The sequence below is a fragment of the Coccinella septempunctata genome, chromosome 5, assembly GCF_907165205.1.
Source record: "Coccinella septempunctata chromosome 5, icCocSept1.1, whole genome shotgun sequence".
NCBI classification, from domain to species: Eukaryota; Metazoa; Arthropoda; class Insecta; order Coleoptera; family Coccinellidae; genus Coccinella; species Coccinella septempunctata.
The window spans coordinates 20,167,479-20,195,458 of record NC_058193.1 but is presented as its reverse complement, the minus strand read 5'-3'; the positions used below and the strand labels follow the sequence as shown (position 1 = coordinate 20,195,458).

Here is a 27,980-nt window from a genome sequence, read left to right as displayed (position 1 = left end):
GATTCATGATACAGGGGGTGAAAAAATCGCTTTCAAAGTTAGGGATGACAAAATCGTGAAAAATCAATTTTTTCAAATTAGAACCCCATTTTTTTATGGCAGATATTGAATCTACGTTAAAAAATAATGTGAGTGTATGCACCACACCCTTGCCCTAAAATGGATATTTTCTGAATTATTCACAAAAAACTGTTTTTCATCTTGAATTTTCAGCTATTTCTTTTCCCTTCACGCCAAAAAGATGAAATTTTCAGGAACTGTTATTTGAACCATGCTGTAGATTTTTCACCCCTTCTTGAAACCGACTTCAAGTTACTGTTAGGAGAACCATGGCAAACTCTCGCAGTTATAACTAGAGAAGATGCTCAAAGTTTTGACCGTTAATTTCTAGACAATTATTTATACGTCTCAGGAATGCTTCGTGCGTTGCTCTTGTTATTTCATCGGGAGGAAGAGATCTGCAAAAGTGTTTAAAAACCAAATTGAGTTTCAAAACTATAAATCTAAAAATCTAAACAAACCTGAACGCATTTCTGACTCGTTCTATGCAGTCCTCTTTAGCAGTCAAGGGAGTTGAGTAGATAATATTTTTTATCCTACCCCAAACATAATAGTCTAAAGGAGTTAAATCGGGAGAACGTGGTGGCCAAAGATGTGGACCATTGTTCGCCAACCATCGATCTTCAAATAGCCTGTAGAGGATATTTGACACATTGAGTGAATTGTGTGGAGGCGCGCCATCTTGTTGATACCATAAGTTATTATGGTTCTGTACTAGCGGCTCAATTATTTGAGTCAATATGTCAGAATATCTATCTCCTAAGGGAGAACATTCTTTAAATAATGCAAACATGTGTAGTGTTCTATCTTACCAGTTAAAGTTAAAGTCCCATCATAAATGTGAACATCGAGAATTGCATTATTTTTGATGGCGCAAAAAACATTGAAACTCCAGGTCTCTTGAAAGTTCCATTGTCTGAAGTGGTGGTTGTTCTCTTCATCCCAATAATGACTGTTATGCCTATTGAAAGAACCATTCTTTGTGAATTTAGATTCATCTGTCCAAATTATACAGTCCAAAAAGTTTTCATTCTCTTGAAATCGAATCATCATAGCTTCGCAAAACTCTGTTCTCCTGACGAAATCAGTTTCCTTCAAATGCTGTACCCTATTGAATTTATATGGGTGTCATGGTTCTGTTAATGGTATCTCTCGTTGGTCTGGGTCGGTCAGGAAACCTCTCAATGAACAGTCGAATCGTTCTATCTACAAATTTATTACATTCTCCATGAAGTAGAATGAGATTTAAATAATCTTCATTGGTAAAATTAGGCATAGTGATCGATTTTATAACTTAATACGAATTATCACCAAATTAATAGTAAACACAAAATGCTACTGAATAAAGAGGAATTTGGCAGATGTAATTAATGATACCTATCATTAAAAAAAAGAATGTAAAACATGGTAAGTTTTTGCATATGGTTCATAAGGAATTATTTATTTATCACTGGAGAGAAAACGGATGGCCGATTAGTTGAAATAAAGAGGTTTCCGATACAAATTCGAATCAAAATTCGCCATCTATTTAGGAACAACCTGTAACTTTTTTCTCTTGCATATTAAGGTAGTAAAATCTAAAACATGGTTTAAGTAACAGTTCCTGAAAATTTCATCTTTTTGGAGTGAAGGGAAAAGAAATAGCTGAAAATTCAAGACGAAAAACAGTTTTTTGTGAGTAACTCAGAAAATATCCACTTTAGGGCAAGGGTGTGATGCATACACTCACATTATTTTTTAACGTAGATTCAATATCTGCCATAAAAAATGGGGTTCTAATTCGAAAAAATTGATTTTTCACGATTTTGTCATCCCTAACTTTGAAAGCGATTTTTTCACCCCCTGTATCATGAATCGCGATTTCGATTTTTAAAGTGGATACATCAATCTTACAGCTTGAAAAATCCCAAAAATGAAAATTTTCCATCCAAAAACCTCGAAGTTATTCTTGTTTCAGCGGAGCTCTATTTTCGATTTTTTTTCGAATTTTCCCGCTCAGAGAGAATTTTCCAACCAAAACTGAAAAATGTTACATCAAAATAACTTGAAATTTTCTAAGGAATCTATTTCTGCAATAAAAAAATGGTGTTCTAATTTGAAAAACGGAAGTTGACGTCATTTCCGGAAAAACCGGAGGTGCTCATGCCTTGAAAATATTTTAGATTTCATCAGCATCGTGAAATACTTATAAGTGCTGAATTTCATGAAAATACGTTCGGTAGTTTCCCGTATAAATATGGGTGAGGTTCCTCGTGAAAGACCCTGTATGTGGAATTTTCAGAGTCCGAAAAAGTTTCTTATATGAAGTGTGACCTATGGTTTTTATCGTCGATTTGGGTTGAATTAGGTACGATACTACTTCCTGAGAAGTTTTCCGAACATTCCTCCGGTAGTTTTTGAAAAATAAGAAAATCATGTTTCTTCATAAAATTGCATGTTTATATACATTTGTAATTTTATGATGTGAACGGTCAATGGAAGAATGTTTGAACATTTATAATTGTAACATTTTCAACCTGACCGATCGCGCAAAGAAAAAAAAGCTTACAGCACGCGGTGTTCCCAAGCGGTCACCCATCCAAGTACTAACCGCGCCCGACGTTGCTTGGCTTCAGTGTTCTGACGAGAACTGGCATTGTCAGCGTGGTATGGCCGTAAACGATGAATATTGTGTGTATTTCATATGTGAAGGATTATTGCAATCTGTGAAGATCATAAAGGAAGGCTTATAAAAGAATAACAACACGAAGATGAGCTGGTTTCGTATAATATTACGTATACATTTTTCAAGATGTAAGATTGATGTATCCACTTTAAAAATCGAAATCGCGATTCATGATACAGGGGGTGAAAAAATCGCTTTCAAAGTTAGGGATGACAAAATCGTGAAAAATCAATTTTTTCAAATTAGAACCCCATTTTTTTATGGCAGATATTGAATCTACGTTAAAAAATAATGTGAGTGTATGCACCACACCCTTGCCCTAAAATGGATATTTTCTGAATTATTCACAAAAAACTGTTTTTCATCTTGAATTTTCAGCTATTTCTTTTCCCTTCACGCCAAAAAGATGAAATTTTCAGGAACTGTTATTTGAACCATGCTGTAGATTTTTCACCCCTTCTTGAAACCGACTTCAAGTTACTGTTAGGAGAACCATGGCAAACTCTCGCAGTTATAACTAGAGAAGATGCTCAAAGTTTTGACCGTTAATTTCTAGACAATTATTTATACGTCTCAGGAATGCTTCGTGCGTTGCTCTTGTTATTTCATCGGGAGGAAGAGATCTGCAAAAGTGTTTAAAAACCAAATTGAGTTTCAAAACTATAAATCTAAAAATCTAAACAAACCTGAACGCATTTCTGACTCGTTCTATGCAGTCCTCTTTAGCAGTCAAGGGAGTTGAGTAGATAATATTTTTTATCCTACCCCAAACATAATAGTCTAAAGGAGTTAAATCGGGAGAACGTGGTGGCCAAAGATGTGGACCATTGTTCGCCAACCATCGATCTTCAAATAGCCTGTAGAGGATATTTGACACATTGAGTGAATTGTGTGGAGGCGCGCCATCTTGTTGATACCATAAGTTATTATGGTTCTGTACTAGCGGCTCAATTATTTGAGTCAATATGTCAGAATATCTATCTCCTAAGGGAGAACATTCTTTAAATAATGCAAACATGTGTAGTGTTCTATCTTACCAGTTAAAGTTAAAGTCCCATCATAAATGTGAACATCGAGAATTGCATTATTTTTGATGGCGCAAAAAACATTGAAACTCCAGGTCTCTTGAAAGTTCCATTGTCTGAAGTGGTGGTTGTTCTCTTCATCCCGATAATGACTGTTATGCCTATTGAAAGAACCATTCTTTGTGAATTTAGATTCATCTGTCCAAATTATACAGTCCAAAAAGTTTTCATTCTCTTGAAATCGAATCATCATAGCTTCGCAAAACTCTGTTCTCCTGACGAAATCAGTTTCCTTCAAATGCTGTACCCTATTGAATTTATATGGGTGTCATGGTTCTGTTAATGGTATCTCTCGTTGGTCTGGGTCGGTCAGGAAACCTCTCAATGAACAGTCGAATCGTTCTATCTACAAATTTATTACATTCTCCATGAAGTAGAATGAGATTTAAATAATCTTCATTGGTAAAATTAGGCATAGTGATCGATTTTATAACTTAATACGAATTATCACCAAATTAATAGTAAACACAAAATGCTACTGAATAAAGAGGAATTTGGCAGATGTAATTAATGATACCTATCATTAAAAAAAAGAATGTAAAACATGGTAAGTTTTTGCATATGGTTCATAAGGAATTATTTATTTATCACTGGAGAGAAAACGGATGGCCGATTAGTTGAAATAAAGAGGTTTCCGATACAAATTCGAATCAAAATTCGCCATCTATTTAGGAACAACCTGTAACTTTTTTCTCTTGCATATTAAGGTAGTAAAATCTAAAACATGGTTTAAGTAACAGTTCCTGAAAATTTCATCTTTTTGGAGTGAAGGGAAAAGAAATAGCTGAAAATTCAAGACGAAAAACAGTTTTTTGTGAGTAACTCAGAAAATATCCACTTTAGGGCAAGGGTGTGATGCATACACTCACATTATTTTTTAACGTAGATTCAATATCTGCCATAAAAAATGGGGTTCTAATTCGAAAAAATTGATTTTTCACGATTTTGTCATCCCTAACTTTGAAAGCGATTTTTTCACCCCCTGTATCATGAATCGCGATTTCGATTTTTAAAGTGGATACATCAATCTTACAGCTTGAAAAATCCCAAAAATGAAAATTTTCCATCCAAAAACCTCGAAGTTATTCTTGTTTCAGCGGAGCTCTATTTTCGATTTTTTTTCGAATTTTCCCGCTCAGAGAGAATTTTCCAACCAAAACTGAAAAATGTTACATCAAAATAACTTGAAATTTTCTAAGGAATCTATTTCTGCAATAAAAAAATGGTGTTCTAATTTGAAAAACGGAAGTTGACGTCATTTCCGGAAAAACCGGAGGTGCTCATGCCTTGAAAATATTTTAGATTTCATCAGCATCGTGAAATACTTATAACTGCTGAATTTCATGAAAATACGTTCGGTAGTTTCCCGTATAAATATGGGTGAGGTTCCTCGTGAAAGACCCTGTATGTGGAATTTTCAGAGTCCGAAAAAGTTTCTTATATGAAGTGTGACCTATGGTTTTTATCGTCGATTTGGGTTGAATTAGGTACGATACTACTTCCTGAGAAGTTTTCCGAACATTCCTCCGGTAGTTTTTGAAAAATAAGAAAATCATGTTTCTTCATAAAATTGCATGTTTATATACATTTGTAATTTTATGATGTGAACGGTCAATGGAAGAATGTTTGAACATTTATAATTGTAACATTTTCAACCTGACCGATCGCGCAAAGAAAAAAAAGCTTACAGCACGCGGTGTTCCCAAGCGGTCACCCATCCAAGTACTAACCGCGCCCGACGTTGCTTGGCTTCAGTGTTCTGACGAGAACTGGCATTGTCAGCGTGGTATGGCCGTAAACGATGAATATTGTGTGTATTTCATATGTGAAGGATTATTGCAATCTGTGAAGATCATAAAGGAAGGCTTATAAAAGAATAACAACACGAAGATGAGCTGGTTTCGTATAATATTACGTATACATTTTTCAAGATGTAAGATTGATGTATCCACTTTAAAAATCGAAATCGCGATTCATGATACAGGGGGTGAAAAAATCGCTTTCAAAGTTAGGGATGACAAAATCGTGAAAAATCAATTTTTTCAAATTAGAACCCCATTTTTTTATGGCAGATATTGAATCTACGTTAAAAAATAATGTGAGTGTATGCACCACACCCTTGCCCTAAAATGGATATTTTCTGAATTATTCACAAAAAACTGTTTTTCATCTTGAATTTTCAGCTATTTCTTTTCCCTTCACGCCAAAAAGATGAAATTTTCAGGAACTGTTATTTGAACCATGCTGTAGATTTTTCACCCCTTTTTGAAACCGACTTCAAGTTACTGTTAGGAGAACCATGGCAAACTCTCGCAGTTATAACTAGAGAAGATGCTCAAAGTTTTGACCGTTAATTTCTAGACAATTATTTATACGTCTCAGGAATGCTTCGTGCGTTGCTCTTGTTATTTCATCGGGAGGAAGAGATCTGCAAAAGTGTTTAAAAACCAAATTGAGTTTCAAAACTATAAATCTAAAAATCTAAACAAACCTGAACGCATTTCTGACTCGTTCTATGCAGTCCTCTTTAGCAGTCAAGGGAGTTGAGTAGATAATATTTTTTATCCTACCCCAAACATAATAGTCTAAAGGAGTTAAATCGGGAGAACGTGGTGGCCAAAGATGTGGACCATTGTTCGCCAACCATCGATCTTCAAATAGCCTGTAGAGGATATTTGACACATTGAGTGAATTGTGTGGAGGCGCGCCATCTTGTTGATACCATAAGTTATTATGGTTCTGTACTAGCGGCTCAATTATTTGAGTCAATATGTCAGAATATCTATCTCCTAAGGGAGAACATTCTTTAAATAATGCAAACATGTGTAGTGTTCTATCTTACCAGTTAAAGTTAAAGTCCCATCATAAATGTGAACATCGAGAATTGCATTATTTTTGATGGCGCAAAAAACATTGAAACTCCAGGTCTCTTGAAAGTTCCATTGTCTGAAGTGGTGGTTGTTCTCTTCATCCCAATAATGACTGTTATGCCTATTGAAAGAACCATTCTTTGTGAATTTAGATTCATCTGTCCAAATTATACAGTCCAAAAAGTTTTCATTCTCTTGAAATCGAATCATCATAGCTTCGCAAAACTCTGTTCTCCTGACGAAATCAGTTTCCTTCAAATGCTGTACCCTATTGAATTTATATGGGTGTCATGGTTCTGTTAATGGTATCTCTCGTTGGTCTGGGTCGGTCAGGAAACCTCTCAATGAACAGTCGAATCGTTCTATCTACAAATTTATTACATTCTCCATGAAGTAGAATGAGATTTAAATAATCTTCATTGGTAAAATTAGGCATAGTGATCGATTTTATAACTTAATACGAATTATCACCAAATTAATAGTAAACACAAAATGCTACTGAATAAAGAGGAATTTGGCAGATGTAATTAATGATACCTATCATTAAAAAAAAGAATGTAAAACATGGTAAGTTTTTGCATATGGTTCATAAGGAATTATTTATTTATCACTGGAGAGAAAACGGATGGCCGATTAGTTGAAATAAAGAGGTTTCCGATACAAATTCGAATCAAAATTCGCCATCTATTTAGGAACAACCTGTAACTTTTTTCTCTTGCATATTAAGGTAGTAAAATCTAAAACATGGTTTAAGTAACAGTTCCTGAAAATTTCATCTTTTTGGAGTGAAGGGAAAAGAAATAGCTGAAAATTCAAGACGAAAAACAGTTTTTTGTGAGTAACTCAGAAAATATCCACTTTAGGGCAAGGGTGTGATGCATACACTCACATTATTTTTTAACGTAGATTCAATATCTGCCATAAAAAATGGGGTTCTAATTCGAAAAAATTGATTTTTCACGATTTTGTCATCCCTAACTTTGAAAGCGATTTTTTCACCCCCTGTATCATGAATCGCGATTTCGATTTTTAAAGTGGATACATCAATCTTACAGCTTGAAAAATCCCAAAAATGAAAATTTTCCATCCAAAAACCTCGAAGTTATTCTTGTTTCAGCGGAGCTCTATTTTCGATTTTTTTTCGAATTTTCCCGCTCAGAGAGAATTTTCCAACCAAAACTGAAAAATGTTACATCAAAATAACTTGAAATTTTCTAAGGAATCTATTTCTGCAATAAAAAAATGGTGTTCTAATTTGAAAAACGGAAGTTGACGTCATTTCCGGAAAAACCGGAGGTGCTCATGCCTTGAAAATATTTTAGATTTCATCAGCATCGTGAAATACTTATAAGTGCTGAATTTCATGAAAATACGTTCGGTAGTTTCCCGTATAAATATGGGTGAGGTTCCTCGTGAAAGACCCTGTATGTGGAATTTTCAGAGTCCGAAAAAGTTTCTTATATGAAGTGTGACCTATGGTTTTTATCGTCGATTTGGGTTGAATTAGGTACGATACTACTTCCTGAGAAGTTTTCCGAACATTCCTCCGGTAGTTTTTGAAAAATAAGAAAATCATGTTTCTTCATAAAATTGCATGTTTATATACATTTGTAATTTTATGATGTGAACGGTCAATGGAAGAATGTTTGAACATTTATAATTGTAACATTTTCAACCTGACCGATCGCGCAAAGAAAAAAAAGCTTACAGCACGCGGTGTTCCCAAGCGGTCACCCATCCAAGTACTAACCGCGCCCGACGTTGCTTGGCTTCAGTGTTCTGACGAGAACTGGCATTGTCAGCGTGGTATGGCCGTAAACGATGAATATTGTGTGTATTTCATATGTGAAGGATTATTGCAATCTGTGAAGATCATAAAGGAAGGCTTATAAAAGAATAACAACACGAAGATGAGCTGGTTTCGTATAATATTACGTATACATTTTTCAAGATGTAAGATTGATGTATCCACTTTAAAAATCGAAATCGCGATTCATGATACAGGGGGTGAAAAAATCGCTTTCAAAGTTAGGGATGACAAAATCGTGAAAAATCAATTTTTTCAAATTAGAACCCCATTTTTTTATGGCAGATATTGAATCTACGTTAAAAAATAATGTGAGTGTATGCACCACACCCTTGCCCTAAAATGGATATTTTCTGAATTATTCACAAAAAACTGTTTTTCATCTTGAATTTTCAGCTATTTCTTTTCCCTTCACGCCAAAAAGATGAAATTTTCAGGAACTGTTATTTGAACCATGCTGTAGATTTTTCACCCCTTCTTGAAACCGACTTCAAGTTACTGTTAGGAGAACCATGGCAAACTCTCGCAGTTATAACTAGAGAAGATGCTCAAAGTTTTGACCGTTAATTTCTAGACAATTATTTATACGTCTCAGGAATGCTTCGTGCGTTGCTCTTGTTATTTCATCGGGAGGAAGAGATCTGCAAAAGTGTTTAAAAACCAAATTGAGTTTCAAAACTATAAATCTAAAAATCTAAACAAACCTGAACGCATTTCTGACTCGTTCTATGCAGTCCTCTTTAGCAGTCAAGGGAGTTGAGTAGATAATATTTTTTATCCTACCCCAAACATAATAGTCTAAAGGAGTTAAATCGGGAGAACGTGGTGGCCAAAGATGTGGACCATTGTTCGCCAACCATCGATCTTCAAATAGCCTGTAGAGGATATTTGACACATTGAGTGAATTGTGTGGAGGCGCGCCATCTTGTTGATACCATAAGTTATTATGGTTCTGTACTAGCGGCTCAATTATTTGAGTCAATATGTCAGAATATCTATCTCCTAAGGGAGAACATTCTTTAAATAATGCAAACATGTGTAGTGTTCTATCTTACCAGTTAAAGTTAAAGTCCCATCATAAATGTGAACATCGAGAATTGCATTATTTTTGATGGCGCAAAAAACATTGAAACTCCAGGTCTCTTGAAAGTTCCATTGTCTGAAGTGGTGGTTGTTCTCTTCATCCCAATAATGACTGTTATGCCTATTGAAAGAACCATTCTTTGTGAATTTAGATTCATCTGTCCAAATTATACAGTCCAAAAAGTTTTCATTCTCTTGAAATCGAATCATCATAGCTTCGCAAAACTCTGTTCTCCTGACGAAATCAGTTTCCTTCAAATGCTGTACCCTATTGAATTTATATGGGTGTCATGGTTCTGTTAATGGTATCTCTCGTTGGTCTGGGTCGGTCAGGAAACCTCTCAATGAACAGTCGAATCGTTCTATCTACAAATTTATTACATTCTCCATGAAGTAGAATGAGATTTAAATAATCTTCATTGGTAAAATTAGGCATAGTGATCGATTTTATAACTTAATACGAATTATCACCAAATTAATAGTAAACACAAAATGCTACTGAATAAAGAGGAATTTGGCAGATGTAATTAATGATACCTATCATTAAAAAAAAGAATGTAAAACATGGTAAGTTTTTGCATATGGTTCATAAGGAATTATTTATTTATCACTGGAGAGAAAACGGATGGCCGATTAGTTGAAATAAAGAGGTTTCCGATACAAATTCGAATCAAAATTCGCCATCTATTTAGGAACAACCTGTAACTTTTTTCTCTTGCATATTAAGGTAGTAAGATCTTAAACATGGTTTAAGTAACAGTTCCTGAAAATTTCATCTTTTTGGAGTGAAGGGAAAAGAAATAGCTGAAAATTCAAGACGAAAAACAGTTTTTTGTGAGTAACTCAGAAAATATCCACTTTAGGGCAAGGGTGTGATGCATACACTCACATTATTTTTTAACGTAGATTCAATATCTGCCATAAAAAATGGGGTTCTAATTCGAAAAAATTGATTTTTCACGATTTTGTCATCCCTAACTTTGAAAGCGATTTTTTCACCCCCTGTATCATGAATCGCGATTTCGATTTTTAAAGTGGATACATCAATCTTACAGCTTGAAAAATCCCAAAAATGAAAATTTTCCATCCAAAAACCTCGAAGTTATTCTTGTTTCAGCGGAGCTCTATTTTCGATTTTTTTTCGAATTTTCCCGCTCAGAGAGAATTTTCCAACCAAAACTGAAAAATGTTACATCAAAATAACTTGAAATTTTCTAAGGAATCTATTTCTGCAATAAAAAAATGGTGTTCTAATTTGAAAAACGGAAGTTGACGTCATTTCCGGAAAAACCGGAGGTGCTCATGCCTTGAAAATATTTTAGATTTCATCAGCATCGTGAAATACTTATAAGTGCTGAATTTCATGAAAATACGTTCGGTAGTTTCCCGTATAAATATGGGTGAGGTTCCTCGTGAAAGACCCTGTATGTGGAATTTTCAGAGTCCGAAAAAGTTTCTTATATGAAGTGTGACCTATGGTTTTTATCGTCGATTTGGGTTGAATTAGGTACGATACTACTTCCTGAGAAGTTTTCCGAACATTCCTCCGGTAGTTTTTGAAAAATAAGAAAATCATGTTTCTTCATAAAATTGCATGTTTATATACATTTGTAATTTTATGATGTGAACGGTCAATGGAAGAATGTTTGAACATTTATAATTGTAACATTTTCAACCTGACCGATCGCGCAAAGAAAAAAAAGCTTACAGCACGCGGTGTTCCCAAGCGGTCACCCATCCAAGTACTAACCGCGCCCGACGTTGCTTGGCTTCAGTGTTCTGACGAGAACTGGCATTGTCAGCGTGGTATGGCCGTAAACGATGAATATTGTGTGTATTTCATATGTGAAGGATTATTGCAATCTGTGAAGATCATAAAGGAAGGCTTATAAAAGAATAACAACACGAAGATGAGCTGGTTTCGTATAATATTACGTATACATTTTTCAAGATGTAAGATTGATGTATCCACTTTAAAAATCGAAATCGCGATTCATGATACAGGGGGTGAAAAAATCGCTTTCAAAGTTAGGGATGACAAAATCGTGAAAAATCAATTTTTTCAAATTAGAACCCCATTTTTTTATGGCAGATATTGAATCTACGTTAAAAAATAATGTGAGTGTATGCACCACACCCTTGCCCTAAAATGGATATTTTCTGAATTATTCACAAAAAACTGTTTTTCATCTTGAATTTTCAGCTATTTCTTTTCCCTTCACGCCAAAAAGATGAAATTTTCAGGAACTGTTATTTGAACCATGCTGTAGATTTTTCACCCCTTCTTGAAACCGACTTCAAGTTACTGTTAGGAGAACCATGGCAAACTCTCGCAGTTATAACTAGAGAAGATGCTCAAAGTTTTGACCGTTAATTTCTAGACAATTATTTATACGTCTCAGGAATGCTTCGTGCGTTGCTCTTGTTATTTCATCGGGAGGAAGAGATCTGCAAAAGTGTTTAAAAACCAAATTGAGTTTCAAAACTATAAATCTAAAAATCTAAACAAACCTGAACGCATTTCTGACTCGTTCTATGCAGTCCTCTTTAGCAGTCAAGGGAGTTGAGTAGATAATATTTTTTATCCTACCCCAAACATAATAGTCTAAAGGAGTTAAATCGGGAGAACGTGGTGGCCAAAGATGTGGACCATTGTTCGCCAACCATCGATCTTCAAATAGCCTGTAGAGGATATTTGACACATTGAGTGAATTGTGTGGAGGCGCGCCATCTTGTTGATACCATAAGTTATTATGGTTCTGTACTAGCGGCTCAATTATTTGAGTCAATATGTCAGAATATCTATCTCCTAAGGGAGAACATTCTTTAAATAATGCAAACATGTGTAGTGTTCTATCTTACCAGTTAAAGTTAAAGTCCCATCATAAATGTGAACATCGAGAATTGCATTATTTTTGATGGCGCAAAAAACATTGAAACTCCAGGTCTCTTGAAAGTTCCATTGTCTGAAGTGGTGGTTGTTCTCTTCATCCCAATAATGACTGTTATGCCTATTGAAAGAACCATTCTTTGTGAATTTAGATTCATCTGTCCAAATTATACAGTCCAAAAAGTTTTCATTCTCTTGAAATCGAATCATCATAGCTTCGCAAAACTCTGTTCTCCTGACGAAATCAGTTTCCTTCAAATGCTGTACCCTATTGAATTTATATGGGTGTCATGGTTCTGTTAATGGTATCTCTCGTTGGTCTGGGTCGGTCAGGAAACCTCTCAATGAACAGTCGAATCGTTCTATCTACAAATTTATTACATTCTCCATGAAGTAGAATGAGATTTAAATAATCTTCATTGGTAAAATTAGGCATAGTGATCGATTTTATAACTTAATACGAATTATCACCAAATTAATAGTAAACACAAAATGCTACTGAATAAAGAGGAATTTGGCAGATGTAATTAATGATACCTATCATTAAAAAAAAGAATGTAAAACATGGTAAGTTTTTGCATATGGTTCATAAGGAATTATTTATTTATCACTGGAGAGAAAACGGATGGCCGATTAGTTGAAATAAAGAGGTTTCCGATACAAATTCGAATCAAAATTCGCCATCTATTTAGGAACAACCTGTAACTTTTTTCTCTTGCATATTAAGGTAGTAAAATCTAAAACATGGTTTAAGTAACAGTTCCTGAAAATTTCATCTTTTTGGAGTGAAGGGAAAAGAAATAGCTGAAAATTCAAGACGAAAAACAGTTTTTTGTGAGTAACTCAGAAAATATCCACTTTAGGGCAAGGGTGTGATGCATACACTCACATTATTTTTTAACGTAGATTCAATATCTGCCATAAAAAATGGGGTTCTAATTCGAAAAAATTGATTTTTCACGATTTTGTCATCCCTAACTTTGAAAGCGATTTTTTCACCCCCTGTATCATGAATCGCGATTTCGATTTTTAAAGTGGATACATCAATCTTACAGCTTGAAAAATCCCAAAAATGAAAATTTTCCATCCAAAAACCTCGAAGTTATTCTTGTTTCAGCGGAGCTCTATTTTCGATTTTTTTTCGAATTTTCCCGCTCAGAGAGAATTTTCCAACCAAAACTGAAAAATGTTACATCAAAATAACTTGAAATTTTCTAAGGAATCTATTTCTGCAATAAAAAAATGGTGTTCTAATTTGAAAAACGGAAGTTGACGTCATTTCCGGAAAAACCGGAGGTGCTCATGCCTTGAAAATATTTTAGATTTCATCAGCATCGTGAAATACTTATAAGTGCTGAATTTCATGAAAATACGTTCGGTAGTTTCCCGTATAAATATGGGTGAGGTTCCTCGTGAAAGACCCTGTATGTGGAATTTTCAGAGTCCGAAAAAGTTTCTTATATGAAGTGTGACCTATGGTTTTTATCGTCGATTTGGGTTGAATTAGGTACGATACTACTTCCTGAGAAGTTTTCCGAACATTCCTCCGGTAGTTTTTGAAAAATAAGAAAATCATGTTTCTTCATAAAATTGCATGTTTATATACATTTGTAATTTTATGATGTGAACGGTCAATGGAAGAATGTTTGAACATTTATAATTGTAACATTTTCAACCTGACCGATCGCGCAAAGAAAAAAAAGCTTACAGCACGCGGTGTTCCCAAGCGGTCACCCATCCAAGTACTAACCGCGCCCGACGTTGCTTGGCTTCAGTGTTCTGACGAGAACTGGCATTGTCAGCGTGGTATGGCCGTAAACGATGAATATTGTGTGTATTTCATATGTGAAGGATTATTGCAATCTGTGAAGATCATAAAGGAAGGCTTATAAAAGAATAACAACACGAAGATGAGCTGGTTTCGTATAATATTACGTATACATTTTTCAAGATGTAAGATTGATGTATCCACTTTAAAAATCGAAATCGCGATTCATGATACAGGGGGTGAAAAAATCGCTTTCAAAGTTAGGGATGACAAAATCGTGAAAAATCAATTTTTTCAAATTAGAACCCCATTTTTTTATGGCAGATATTGAATCTACGTTAAAAAATAATGTGAGTGTATGCACCACACCCTTGCCCTAAAATGGATATTTTCTGAATTATTCACAAAAAACTGTTTTTCATCTTGAATTTTCAGCTATTTCTTTTCCCTTCACGCCAAAAAGATGAAATTTTCAGGAACTGTTATTTGAACCATGCTGTAGATTTTTCACCCCTTCTTGAAACCGACTTCAAGTTACTGTTAGGAGAACCATGGCAAACTCTCGCAGTTATAACTAGAGAAGATGCTCAAAGTTTTGACCGTTAATTTCTAGACAATTATTTATACGTCTCAGGAATGCTTCGTGCGTTGCTCTTGTTATTTCATCGGGAGGAAGAGATCTGCAAAAGTGTTTAAAAACCAAATTGAGTTTCAAAACTATAAATCTAAAAATCTAAACAAACCTGAACGCATTTCTGACTCGTTCTATGCAGTCCTCTTTAGCAGTCAAGGGAGTTGAGTAGATAATATTTTTTATCCTACCCCAAACATAATAGTCTAAAGGAGTTAAATCGGGAGAACGTGGTGGCCAAAGATGTGGACCATTGTTCGCCAACCATCGATCTTCAAATAGCCTGTAGAGGATATTTGACACATTGAGTGAATTGTGTGGAGGCGCGCCATCTTGTTGATACCATAAGTTATTATGGTTCTGTACTAGCGGCTCAATTATTTGAGTCAATATGTCAGAATATCTATCTCCTAAGGGAGAACATTCTTTAAATAATGCAAACATGTGTAGTGTTCTATCTTACCAGTTAAAGTTAAAGTCCCATCATAAATGTGAACATCGAGAATTGCATTATTTTTGATGGCGCAAAAAACATTGAAACTCCAGGTCTCTTGAAAGTTCCATTGTCTGAAGTGGTGGTTGTTCTCTTCATCCCAATAATGACTGTTATGCCTATTGAAAGAACCATTCTTTGTGAATTTAGATTCATCTGTCCAAATTATACAGTCCAAAAAGTTTTCATTCTCTTGAAATCGAATCATCATAGCTTCGCAAAACTCTGTTCTCCTGACGAAATCAGTTTCCTTCAAATGCTGTACCCTATTGAATTTATATGGGTGTCATGGTTCTGTTAATGGTATCTCTCGTTGGTCTGGGTCGGTCAGGAAACCTCTCAATGAACAGTCGAATCGTTCTATCTACAAATTTATTACATTCTCCATGAAGTAGAATGAGATTTAAATAATCTTCATTGGTAAAATTAGGCATAGTGATCGATTTTATAACTTAATACGAATTATCACCAAATTAATAGTAAACACAAAATGCTACTGAATAAAGAGGAATTTGGCAGATGTAATTAATGATACCTATCATTAAAAAAAAGAATGTAAAACATGGTAAGTTTTTGCATATGGTTCATAAGGAATTATTTATTTATCACTGGAGAGAAAACGGATGGCCGATTAGTTGAAATAAAGAGGTTTCCGATACAAATTCGAATCAAAATTCGCCATCTATTTAGGAACAACCTGTAACTTTTTTCTCTTGCATATTAAGGTAGTAAAATCTAAAACATGGTTTAAGTAACAGTTCCTGAAAATTTCATCTTTTTGGAGTGAAGGGAAAAGAAATAGCTGAAAATTCAAGACGAAAAACAGTTTTTTGTGAGTAACTCAGAAAATATCCACTTTAGGGCAAGGGTGTGATGCATACACTCACATTATTTTTTAACGTAGATTCAATATCTGCCATAAAAAATGGGGTTCTAATTCGAAAAAATTGATTTTTCACGATTTTGTCATCCCTAACTTTGAAAGCGATTTTTTCACCCCCTGTATCATGAATCGCGATTTCGATTTTTAAAGTGGATACATCAATCTTACAGCTTGAAAAATCCCAAAAATGAAAATTTTCCATCCAAAAACCTCGAAGTTATTCTTGTTTCAGCGGAGCTCTATTTTCGATTTTTTTTCGAATTTTCCCGCTCAGAGAGAATTTTCCAACCAAAACTGAAAAATGTTACATCAAAATAACTTGAAATTTTCTAAGGAATCTATTTCTGCAATAAAAAAATGGTGTTCTAATTTGAAAAACGGAAGTTGACGTCATTTCCGGAAAAACCGGAGGTGCTCATGCCTTGAAAATATTTTAGATTTCATCAGCATCGTGAAATACTTATAAGTGCTGAATTTCATGAAAATACGTTCGGTAGTTTCCCGTATAAATATGGGTGAGGTTCCTCGTGAAAGACCCTGTATGTGGAATTTTCAGAGTCCGAAAAAGTTTCTTATATGAAGTGTGACCTATGGTTTTTATCGTCGATTTGGGTTGAATTAGGTACGATACTACTTCCTGAGAAGTTTTCCGAACATTCCTCCGGTAGTTTTTGAAAAATAAGAAAATCATGTTTCTTCATAAAATTGCATGTTTATATACATTTGTAATTTTATGATGTGAACGGTCAATGGAAGAATGTTTGAACATTTATAATTGTAACATTTTCAACCTGACCGATCGCGCAAAGAAAAAAAAGCTTACAGCACGCGGTGTTCCCAAGCGGTCACCCATCCAAGTACTAACCGCGCCCGACGTTGCTTGGCTTCAGTGTTCTGACGAGAACTGGCATTGTCAGCGTGGTATGGCCGTAAACGATGAATATTGTGTGTATTTCATATGTGAAGGATTATTGCAATCTGTGAAGATCATAAAGGAAGGCTTATAAAAGAATAACAACACGAAGATGAGCTGGTTTCGTATAATATTACGTATACATTTTTCAAGATGTAAGATTGATGTATCCACTTTAAAAATCGAAATCGCGATTCATGATACAGGGGGTGAAAAAATCGCTTTCAAAGTTAGGGATGACTAAATCGTGAAAAATCAATTTTTTCAAATTAGAACCCCATTTTTTTATGGCAGATATTGAATCTACGTTAAAAAATAATGTGAGTGTATGCACCACACCCTTGCCCTAAAATGGATATTTTCTGAATTATTCACAAAAAACTGTTTTTCATCTTGAATTTTCAGCTATTTCTTTTCCCTTCACGCCAAAAAGATGAAATTTTCAGGAACTGTTATTTGAACCATGCTGTAGATTTTTCACCCCTTCTTGAAACCGACTTCAAGTTACTGTTAGGAGAACCATGGCAAACTCTCGCAGTTATAACTAGAGAAGATGCTCAAAGTTTTGACCGTTAATTTCTAGACAATTATTTATACGTCTCAGGAATGCTTCGTGCGTTGCTCTTGTTATTTCATCGGGAGGAAGAGATCTGCAAAAGTGTTTAAAAACCAAATTGAGTTTCAAAACTATAAATCTAAAAATCTAAACAAACCTGAACGCATTTCTGACTCGTTCTATGCAGTCCTCTTTAGCAGTCAAGGGAGTTGAGTAGATAATATTTTTTATCCTACCCCAAACATAATAGTCTAAAGGAGTTAAATCGGGAGAACGTGGTGGCCAAAGATGTGGACCATTGTTCGCCAACCATCGATCTTCAAATAGCCTGTAGAGGATATTTGACACATTGAGTGAATTGTGTGGAGGCGCGCCATCTTGTTGATACCATAAGTTATTATGGTTCTGTACTAGCGGCTCAATTATTTGAGTCAATATGTCAGAATATCTATCTCCTAAGGGAGAACATTCTTTAAATAATGCAAACATGTGTAGTGTTCTATCTTACCAGTTAAAGTTAAAGTCCCATCATAAATGTGAACATCGAGAATTGCATTATTTTTGATGGCGCAAAAAACATTGAAACTCCAGGTCTCTTGAAAGTTCCATTGTCTGAAGTGGTGGTTGTTCTCTTCATCCCAATAATGACTGTTATGCCTATTGAAAGAACCATTCTTTGTGAATTTAGATTCATCTGTCCAAATTATACAGTCCAAAAAGTTTTCATTCTCTTGAAATCGAATCATCATAGCTTCGCAAAACTCTGTTCTCCTGACGAAATCAGTTTCCTTCAAATGCTGTACCCTATTGAATTTATATGGGTGTCATGGTTCTGTTAATGGTATCTCTCGTTGGTCTGGGTCGGTCAGGAAACCTCTCAATGAACAGTCGAATCGTTCTATCTACAAATTTATTACATTCTCCATGAAGTAGAATGAGATTTAAATAATCTTCATTGGTAAAATTAGGCATAGTGATCGATTTTATAACTTAATACGAATTATCACCAAATTAATAGTAAACACAAAATGCTACTGAATAAAGAGGAATTTGGCAGATGTAATTAATGATACCTATCATTAAAAAAAAAGAATGTAAAACATGGTAAGTTTTTGCATATGGTTCATAAGGAATTATTTATTTATCACTGGAGAGAAAACGGATGGCCGATTAGTTGAAATAAAGAGGTTTCCGATACAAATTCGAATCAAAATTCGCCATCTATTTAGGAACAACCTGTAACTTTTTTCTCTTGCATATTAAGGTAGTAAAATCTAAAACATGGTTTAAGTAACAGTTCCTGAAAATTTCATCTTTTTGGAGTGAAGGGAAAAGAAATAGCTGAAAATTCAAGACGAAAAACAGTTTTTTGTGAGTAACTCAGAAAATATCCACTTTAGGGCAAGGGTGTGATGCATACACTCACATTATTTTTTAACGTAGATTCAATATCTGCCATAAAAAATGGGGTTCTAATTCGAAAAAATTGATTTTTCACGATTTTGTCATCCCTAACTTTGAAAGCGATTTTTTCACCCCCTGTATCATGAATCGCGATTTCGATTTTTAAAGTGGATACATCAATCTTACAGCTTGAAAAATCCCAAAAATGAAAATTTTCCATCCAAAAACCTCGAAGTTATTCTTGTTTCAGCGGAGCTCTATTTTCGATTTTTTTTCGAATTTTCCCGCTCAGAGAGAATTTTCCAACCAAAACTGAAAAATGTTACATCAAAATAACTTGAAATTTTCTAAGGAATCTATTTCTGCAATAAAAAAATGGTGTTCTAATTTGAAAAACGGAAGTTGACGTCATTTCCGGAAAAACCGGAGGTGCTCATGCCTTGAAAATATTTTAGATTTCATCAGCATCGTGAAATACTTATAAGTGCTGAATTTCATGAAAATACGTTCGGTAGTTTCCCGTATAAATATGGGTGAGGTTCCTCGTGAAAGACCCTGTATGTGGAATTTTCAGAGTCCGAAAAAGTTTCTTATATGAAGTGTGACCTATGGTTTTTATCGTCGATTTGGGTTGAATTAGGTACGATACTACTTCCTGAGAAGTTTTCCGAACATTCCTCCGGTAGTTTTTGAAAAATAAGAAAATCATGTTTCTTCATAAAATTGCATGTTTATATACATTTGTAATTTTATGATGTGAACGGTCAATGGAAGAATGTTTGAACATTTATAATTGTAACATTTTCAACCTGACCGATCGCGCAAAGAAAAAAAAGCTTACAGCACGCGGTGTTCCCAAGCGGTCACCCATCCAAGTACTAACCGCGCCCGACGTTGCTTGGCTTCAGTGTTCTGACGAGAACTGGCATTGTCAGCGTGGTATGGCCGTAAACGATGAATATTGTGTGTATTTCATATGTGAAGGATTATTGCAATCTGTGAAGATCATAAAGGAAGGCTTATAAAAGAATAACAACACGAAGATGAGCTGGTTTCGTATAATATTACGTATACATTTTTCAAGATGTAAGATTGATGTATCCACTTTAAAAATCGAAATCGCGATTCATGATACAGGGGGTGAAAAAATCGCTTTCAAAGTTAGGGATGACTAAATCGTGAAAAATCAATTTTTTCAAATTAGAACCCCATTTTTTTATGGCAGATATTGAATCTACGTTAAAAAATAATGTGAGTGTATGCACCACACCCTTGCCCTAAAATGGATATTTTCTGAATTATTCACAAAAAACTGTTTTTCATCTTGAATTTTCAGCTATTTCTTTTCCCTTCACGCCAAAAAGATGAAATTTTCAGGAACTGTTATTTGAACCATGCTGTAGATTTTTCACCCCTTCTTGAAACCGACTTCAAGTTACTGTTAGGAGAACCATGGCAAACTCTCGCAGTTATAACTAGAGAAGATGCTCAAAGTTTTGACCGTTAATTTCTAGACAATTATTTATACGTCTCAGGAATGCTTCGTGCGTTGCTCTTGTTATTTCATCGGGAGGAAGAGATCTGCAAAAGTGTTTAAAAACCAAATTGAGTTTCAAAACTATAAATCTAAAAATCTAAACAAACCTGAACGCATTTCTGACTCGTTCCATGCAGTCCTCTTTATCAGTCAAGGGAGTTGAGTAGATAATATTTTTTATCCTACCCCAAACATAATAGTCTAAAGGAGTTAAATCGAGAGAACGTGGTGGCCAAAGATGTGGACCATTGTTCGCCAACCATCGATCTTCAAATAGCCTGTAGAGGATATTTGACACATTGAGTGAATTGTGTGGAGGCGCGCCATCTTGTTGATACCATAAGTCATTATGGTTCTGTACTAGCGGCTCAATTGTTTGAGTCAATATGTCAGAATATCTATCTCCTAAGGGAGAACATTCTTTAAATAATGCAAACATGTGCAGTGTTCTATCTTACCAGTTAAAGTTAAAGTCCCATCATAAATGTGAACATCGAGAATTGCATTATTTTTGATGGCGCAAAAAACGTTGAAACTCCAGGTCTCTTGAAAGTTCCATTGTCTGAAGTGGTGGTTGTTCTCTTCATCCCAATAATGACTGTTATGCCTATTGAAAGAACCATTCTTTGTGAATTTAGATTCATCTGTCCAAATTATACAGTCCAAAAAGTTTTCATTCTCTTGAAATCGAATCATCATAGCTTCGCAAAACTCTGTTCTCCTGACGAAATCAGTTTCCTTCAAATGCTGTACCCTATTGAATTTATATGGGTGCATTTTATGTTTTTTTAATATTCTCCAAACACTCGATTGAGATAATCCCAGATCAATCTTGGCATCTTTGAGAGAATTTTGAGGATTCACACGAAAATATGCAAGAACTGTTATTTCGTTGTTCTCATCTTCGACTACACTTTTTTCTCTGTGTATAGTTTTCTTAACGAAAGATCCGACATTTCTCAAGTTTGTCATGGTTCTGTTAATGGTATCTCTCGTTGGTCTGGGTCGGTCAGGAAACCTCTCAATGAACAGTCGAATCGTTCTATCTACAACTTTATTACATTCTCCATGAAGTAGAATGAGATTTAAATAATCTTCATTGGTAAAATTAGGCATAGTGATCGATTTTATAACTTAATACGAATTATCACCAAATTAATAGTAAACACAAAATGCTACTGAATAAAGAGGAATTTGGCAGATGTAATTAATGATATCTATCATTAAAAAAAAAGAATGTAAAACATGGTAAGTTTTTGCATATGGTTCATAAGGAATTATTTATTTATCACTGGAGAGAAAACCGATGGCCGATTAGTTGAAATAAAGAGGTTTCCGATACAAATTCGAATCAAAATTCGCCATCTTTTTAGGAACAACCTGTAACTTTTTTCTCTTGCATATTAGGGTAGTAAAATCTAAAACATGGTTTAAGTAACAGTTCCTGAAAATTTCATCTTTTTGGAGTGAAGGGAAAAGAAATAGCTGAAAATTCAAGACGAAAAACAGTTTTTTGTGAGTCACTCAGAAAATATCCACTTTAGGGCAAGGGTGTGATGCATACACTCACATTATTTTTTAACGTAGATTCAATATCTGCCATAAAAAATGGGGTTCTAATTTGAAAAAATTGATTTTTCACGATTTTGTCATCCCTAACTTTGAAAGCGATTTTTTCACCCCCTGTATCATGAATCGCGATTTCGATTTTTAAAGTGGATACATCAATCTTACATCTTGAAAAATCCCAAAAATGAAAATTTTCCATCCAAAAACCTCGAAGTTATTCTTGTTTCAGCGGAGCTCTATTTTCGATTTTTTTTCGAATTTTCCCGCTCAGAGAGAATTTTCCAACCGAAACTGAAAAATGTTACATCAAAATAACTTGAAATTTTCTAAGGAATCTATTTCTGCAATAAAAAAATGGTGTTCTAATTTGAAAAACGGAAGTTGACGTCATTTCCGGAAAAACCGGAGGTGCTCATGCCTTGAAAATATTTTAGATTTCATCAGCATCGTGAAATACTTATAAGTGCTGAATTTCATGAAAATACGTTCGGTAGTTTCCCGTATAAATATGGGTGAGGTTCCTCGTGAAAGACCCTGTATGTGGAATTTTCAGAGTCCGAAAAAGTTTCTTATATGAAGCGTGACCTATGGTTTTTATCGTCGATTTGGGTTGAATTAGGTACGATACTACTTCCTGAGAAGTTTTCCGAACATTCCTCCGGTAGTTTTTAAAAAATAAGAAAATCATGTTTCTTCATTAAATTGCATGTTTATATACATTTGTAATTTTATGATGTGAACGGTCAATGGAAGAATGTTTGAACATTTATAATTGTAACATTTTCAACCTGACCGATCGCGCAAAGAAAAAAAAGCTTACAGCACGCGGTATTCCCAAGCGGTCACCCATCCAAGTACTAACCGCGCCCGACGCTGCTTGGCTTCAGTGTTCTGACGAGAACTGGCATTGTCAGCGTGGTATGGCCGTAAACGATGAATATTGTGTGTATTTCATATGTGAAGGATTATTGCAATCTGTGAAGATCATAAAGGAAGGCTTATAAAAGAATAACAACACGAAGATGAGCTGGTTTCGTATAATATTACGTATACATTTTTCAAGATGTAAGATTGATGTATCCACTTTAAAAATCGAAATCGCGATTCATGATACAGGGGGTGAAAAAATCGCTTTCAAAGTTAGGGATGACAAAATCGTGAAAAATCAATTTTTTCAAATTAGAACCCCATTTTTTTATGGCAGATATTGAATCTACGTTAAAAAATAATGTGAGTGTATGCACCACACCCTTGCCCTAAAATGGATATTTTCTGAATTATTCACAAAAAACTGTTTTTCATCTTGAATTTTCAGCTATTTCTTTTCCCTTCACGCCAAAAAGATGAAATTTTCAGGAACTGTTATTTGAACCATGCTGTAGATTTTTCACCCCTTCTTGAAACCGACTTCAAGTTACTGTTAGGAGAACCATGGCAAACTCTCGCAGTTATAACTAGAGAAGATGCTCAAAGTTTTGACCGTTAATTTCTAGACAATTATTTATACGTCTCAGGAATGCTTCGTGCGTTGCTCTTGTTATTTCATCGGGAGGAAGAGATCTGCAAAAGTGTTTAAAAACCAAATTGAGTTTCAAAACTATAAATCTAAAAATCTAAACAAACCTGAACGCATTTCTGACTCGTTCCATGCAGTCCTCTTTATCAGTCAAGGGAGTTGAGTAGACAATATTTTTTATCCTACCCCAAACATAATAGTCTAAAGGAGTTAAATCGAGAGAACGTGGTGGCCAAAGATGTGGACCATTGTTCGCCAACCATCGATCTTCAAATAGCCTGTAGAGGATATTTGACACATTGAGTGAATTGTGTGGAGGCGCGCCATCTTGTTGATACCATAAGTCATTATGGTTCTGTACTAGCGGCTCAATTGTTTGAGTCAATATGTCAGAATATCTATCTCCTAAGGGAGAACATTCTTTAAATAATGCAAACATGTGTAGTGTTCTATCTTACCAGTTAAAGTTAAAGTCCCATCATAAATGTGAACATCGAGAATTGCATTATTTTTGATGGCGCAAAAAACGTTGAAACTCCAGGTCTCTTGAAAGTTCCATTGTCTGAAGTGGTGGTTGTTCTCTTCATCCCAATAATGACTGTTATGCCTATTGAAAGAACCATTCTTTGTGAATTTAGATTCATCTGTCCAAATTATACAGTCCAAAAAGTTTTCATTCTCTTGAAATCGAATCATCATAGCTTCGCAAAACTCTGTTCTCCTGACGAAATCAGTTTCCTTCAAATGCTGTACCCTATTGAATTTATATGGGTGTCATGGTTCTGTTAATGGTATCTCTCGTTGGTCTGGGTCGGTCAGGAAACCTCTCAATGAACAGTCGAATCGTTCTATCTACAAATTTATTACATTCTCCATGAAGTAGAATGAGATTTAAATAATCTTCATTGGTAAAATTAGGCATAGTGATCGATTTTATAACTTAATACGAATTATCACCAAATTAATAGTAAACACAAAATGCTACTGAATAAAGAGGAATTTGGCAGATGTAATTAATGATACCTATCATTAAAAAAAAGAATGTAAAACATGGTAAGTTTTTGCATATGGTTCATAAGGAATTATTTATTTATCACTGGAGAGAAAACGGATGGCCGATTAGTTGAAATAAAGAGGTTTCCGATACAAATTCGAATCAAAATTCGCCATCTATTTAGGAACAACCTGTAACTTTTTTCTCTTGCATATTAAGGTAGTAAAATCTAAAACATGGTTTAAGTAACAGTTCCTGAAAATTTCATCTTTTTGGAGTGAAGGGAAAAGAAATAGCTGAAAATTCAAGACGAAAAACAGTTTTTTGTGAGTAACTCAGAAAATATCCACTTTAGGGCAAGGGTGTGATGCATACACTCACATTATTTTTTAACGTAGATTCAATATCTGCCATAAAAAATGGGGTTCTAATTCGAAAAAATTGATTTTTCACGATTTTGTCATCCCTAACTTTGAAAGCGATTTTTTCACCCCCTGTATCATGAATCGCGATTTCGATTTTTAAAGTGGATACATCAATCTTACAGCTTGAAAAATCCCAAAAATGAAAATTTTCCATCCAAAAACCTCGAAGTTATTCTTGTTTCAGCGGAGCTCTATTTTCGATTTTTTTTCGAATTTTCCCGCTCAGAGAGAATTTTCCAACCAAAACTGAAAAATGTTACATCAAAATAACTTGAAATTTTCTAAGGAATCTATTTCTGCAATAAAAAAATGGTGTTCTAATTTGAAAAACGGAAGTTGACGTCATTTCCGGAAAAACCGGAGGTGCTCATGCCTTGAAAATATTTTAGATTTCATCAGCATCGTGAAATACTTATAAGTGCTGAATTTCATGAAAATACGTTCGGTAGTTTCCCGTATAAATATGGGTGAGGTTCCTCGTGAAAGACCCTGTATGTGGAATTTTCAGAGTTCGAAAAAGTTTCTTATATGAAGTGTGACCTATGGTTTTTATCGTCGATTTGGGTTGAATTAGGTACGATACTACTTCCTGAGAAGTTTTCCGAACATTCCTCCGGTAGTTTTTGAAAAATAAGAAAATCATGTTTCTTCATAAAATTGCATGTTTATATACATTTGTAATTTTATGATGTGAACGGTCAATGGAAGAATGTTTGAACATTTATAATTGTAACATTTTCAACCTGACCGATCGCGCAAAGAAAAAAAAGCTTACAGCACGCGGTGTTCCCAAGCGGTCACCCATCCAAGTACTAACCGCGCCCGACGTTGCTTGGCTTCAGTGTTCTGACGAGAACTGGCATTGTCAGCGTGGTATGGCCGTAAACGATGAATATTGTGTGTATTTCATATGTGAAGGATTATTGCAATCTGTGAAGATCATAAAGGAAGGCTTATAAAAGAATAACAACACGAAGATGAGCTGGTTTCGTATAATATTACGTATACATTTTTCAAGATGTAAGATTGATGTATCCACTTTAAAAATCGAAATCGCGATTCATGATACAGGGGGTGAAAAAATCGCTTTCAAAGTTAGGGATGACTAAATCGTGAAAAATCAATTTTTTCAAATTAGAACCCCATTTTTTTATGGCAGATATTGAATCTACGTTAAAAAATAATGTGAGTGTATGCACCACACCCTTGCCCTAAAATGGATATTTTCTGAATTATTCACAAAAAACTGTTTTTCATCTTGAATTTTCAGCTATTTCTTTTCCCTTCACGCCAAAAAGATGAAATTTTCAGGAACTGTTATTTGAACCATGCTGTAGATTTTTCACCCCTTCTTGAAACCGACTTCAAGTTACTGTTAGGAGAACCATGGCAAACTCTCGCAGTTATAACTAGAGAAGATGCTCAAAGTTCTGACCGTTAATTTCTAGACAATTATTTATACGTCTCAGGAATGCTTCGTGCGTTGCTCTTGTTATTTCATCGGGAGGAAGAGATCTGCAAAAGTGTTTAAAAACCAAATTGAGTTTCAAAACTATAAATCTAAAAATCTAAACAAACCTGAACGCATTTCTGACTCGTTCTATGCAGTCCTCTTTAGCAGTCAAGGGAGTTGAGTAGATAATATTTTTTATCCTACCCCAAACATAATAGTCTAAAGGAGTTAAATCGGGAGAACGTGGTGGCCAAAGATGTGGACCATTGTTCGCCAACCATCGATCTTCAAATAGCCTGTAGAGGATATTTGACACATTGAGTGAATTGTGTGGAGGCGCGCCATCTTGTTGATACCATAAGTTATTATGGTTCTGTACTAGCGGCTCAATTATTTGAGTCAATATGTCAGAATATCTATCTCCTAAGGGAGAACATTCTTTAAATAATGCAAACATGTGTAGTGTTCTATCTTACCAGTTAAAGTTAAAGTCCCATCATAAATGTGAACATCGAGAATTGCATTATTTTTGATGGCGCAAAAAACATTGAAACTCCAGGTCTCTTGAAAGTTCCATTGTCTGAAGTGGTGGTTGTTCTCTTCATCCCAATAATGACTGTTATGCCTATTGAAAGAACCATTCTTTGTGAATTTAGATTCATCTGTCCAAATTATACAGTCCAAAAAGTTTTCATTCTCTTGAAATCGAATCATCATAGCTTCGCAAAACTCTGTTCTCCTGACGAAATCAGTTTCCTTCAAATGCTGTACCCTATTGAATTTATATGGGTGTCATGGTTCTGTTAATGGTATCTCTCGTTGGTCTGGGTCGGTCAGGAAACCTCTCAATGAACAGTCGAATCGTTCTATCTACAAATTTATTACATTCTCCATGAAGTAGAATGAGATTTAAATAATCTTCATTGGTAAAATTAGGCATAGTGATCGATTTTATAACTTAATACGAATTATCACCAAATTAATAGTAAACACAAAATGCTACTGAATAAAGAGGAATTTGGCAGATGTAATTAATGATACCTATCATTAAAAAAAAAGAATGTAAAACATGGTAAGTTTTTGCATATGGTTCATAAGGAATTATTTATTTATCACTGGAGAGAAAACGGATGGCCGATTAGTTGAAATAAAGAGGTTTCCGATACAAATTCGAATCAAAATTCGCCATCTATTTAGGAACAACCTGTAACTTTTTTCTCTTGCATATTAAGGTAGTAAAATCTAAAACATGGTTTAAGTAACAGTTCCTGAAAATTTCATCTTTTTGGAGTGAAGGGAAAAGAAATAGCTGAAAATTCAAGACGAAAAACAGTTTTTTGTGAGTAACTCAGAAAATATCCACTTTAGGGCAAGGGTG

General features: G+C 34.8%; 1 protein-coding gene and 9 non-coding genes across 10 annotated transcripts in view; 1 reads left to right on the top strand and 9 right to left on the bottom strand.

The window, feature by feature from the left end:
• Positions 1–27,980, top strand: part of LOC123312727 (caspase-8) — an 81,634-nt gene that overhangs the window by 19,621 nt on the left and 34,033 nt on the right. The window lies entirely within an intron of this gene.
• LOC123314616 lies at positions 2,602–2,720 on the bottom strand. Its single transcript, XR_006537854.1, has one exon. It is a non-coding gene; the product is annotated as a 5S ribosomal RNA (ribosomal RNA).
• Positions 5,492–5,610, bottom strand: LOC123314615. The gene has a single exon (XR_006537853.1). It is a non-coding gene; the product is annotated as a 5S ribosomal RNA (ribosomal RNA).
• LOC123314614 lies at positions 8,382–8,500 on the bottom strand. Its single transcript, XR_006537852.1, has one exon. It is a non-coding gene; the product is annotated as a 5S ribosomal RNA (ribosomal RNA).
• LOC123314613 lies at positions 11,272–11,390 on the bottom strand. Its single transcript, XR_006537851.1, has one exon. It is a non-coding gene; the product is annotated as a 5S ribosomal RNA (ribosomal RNA).
• On the bottom strand, positions 14,162–14,280 carry LOC123314611. Its single transcript, XR_006537849.1, has one exon. It is a non-coding gene; the product is annotated as a 5S ribosomal RNA (ribosomal RNA).
• Positions 17,052–17,170, bottom strand: LOC123314610. Its single transcript, XR_006537848.1, has one exon. It is a non-coding gene; the product is annotated as a 5S ribosomal RNA (ribosomal RNA).
• On the bottom strand, positions 19,943–20,061 carry LOC123314609. The gene has a single exon (XR_006537847.1). It is a non-coding gene; the product is annotated as a 5S ribosomal RNA (ribosomal RNA).
• Positions 23,028–23,146, bottom strand: LOC123314619. The gene has a single exon (XR_006537857.1). It is a non-coding gene; the product is annotated as a 5S ribosomal RNA (ribosomal RNA).
• Positions 25,918–26,036, bottom strand: LOC123314608. The gene has a single exon (XR_006537846.1). It is a non-coding gene; the product is annotated as a 5S ribosomal RNA (ribosomal RNA).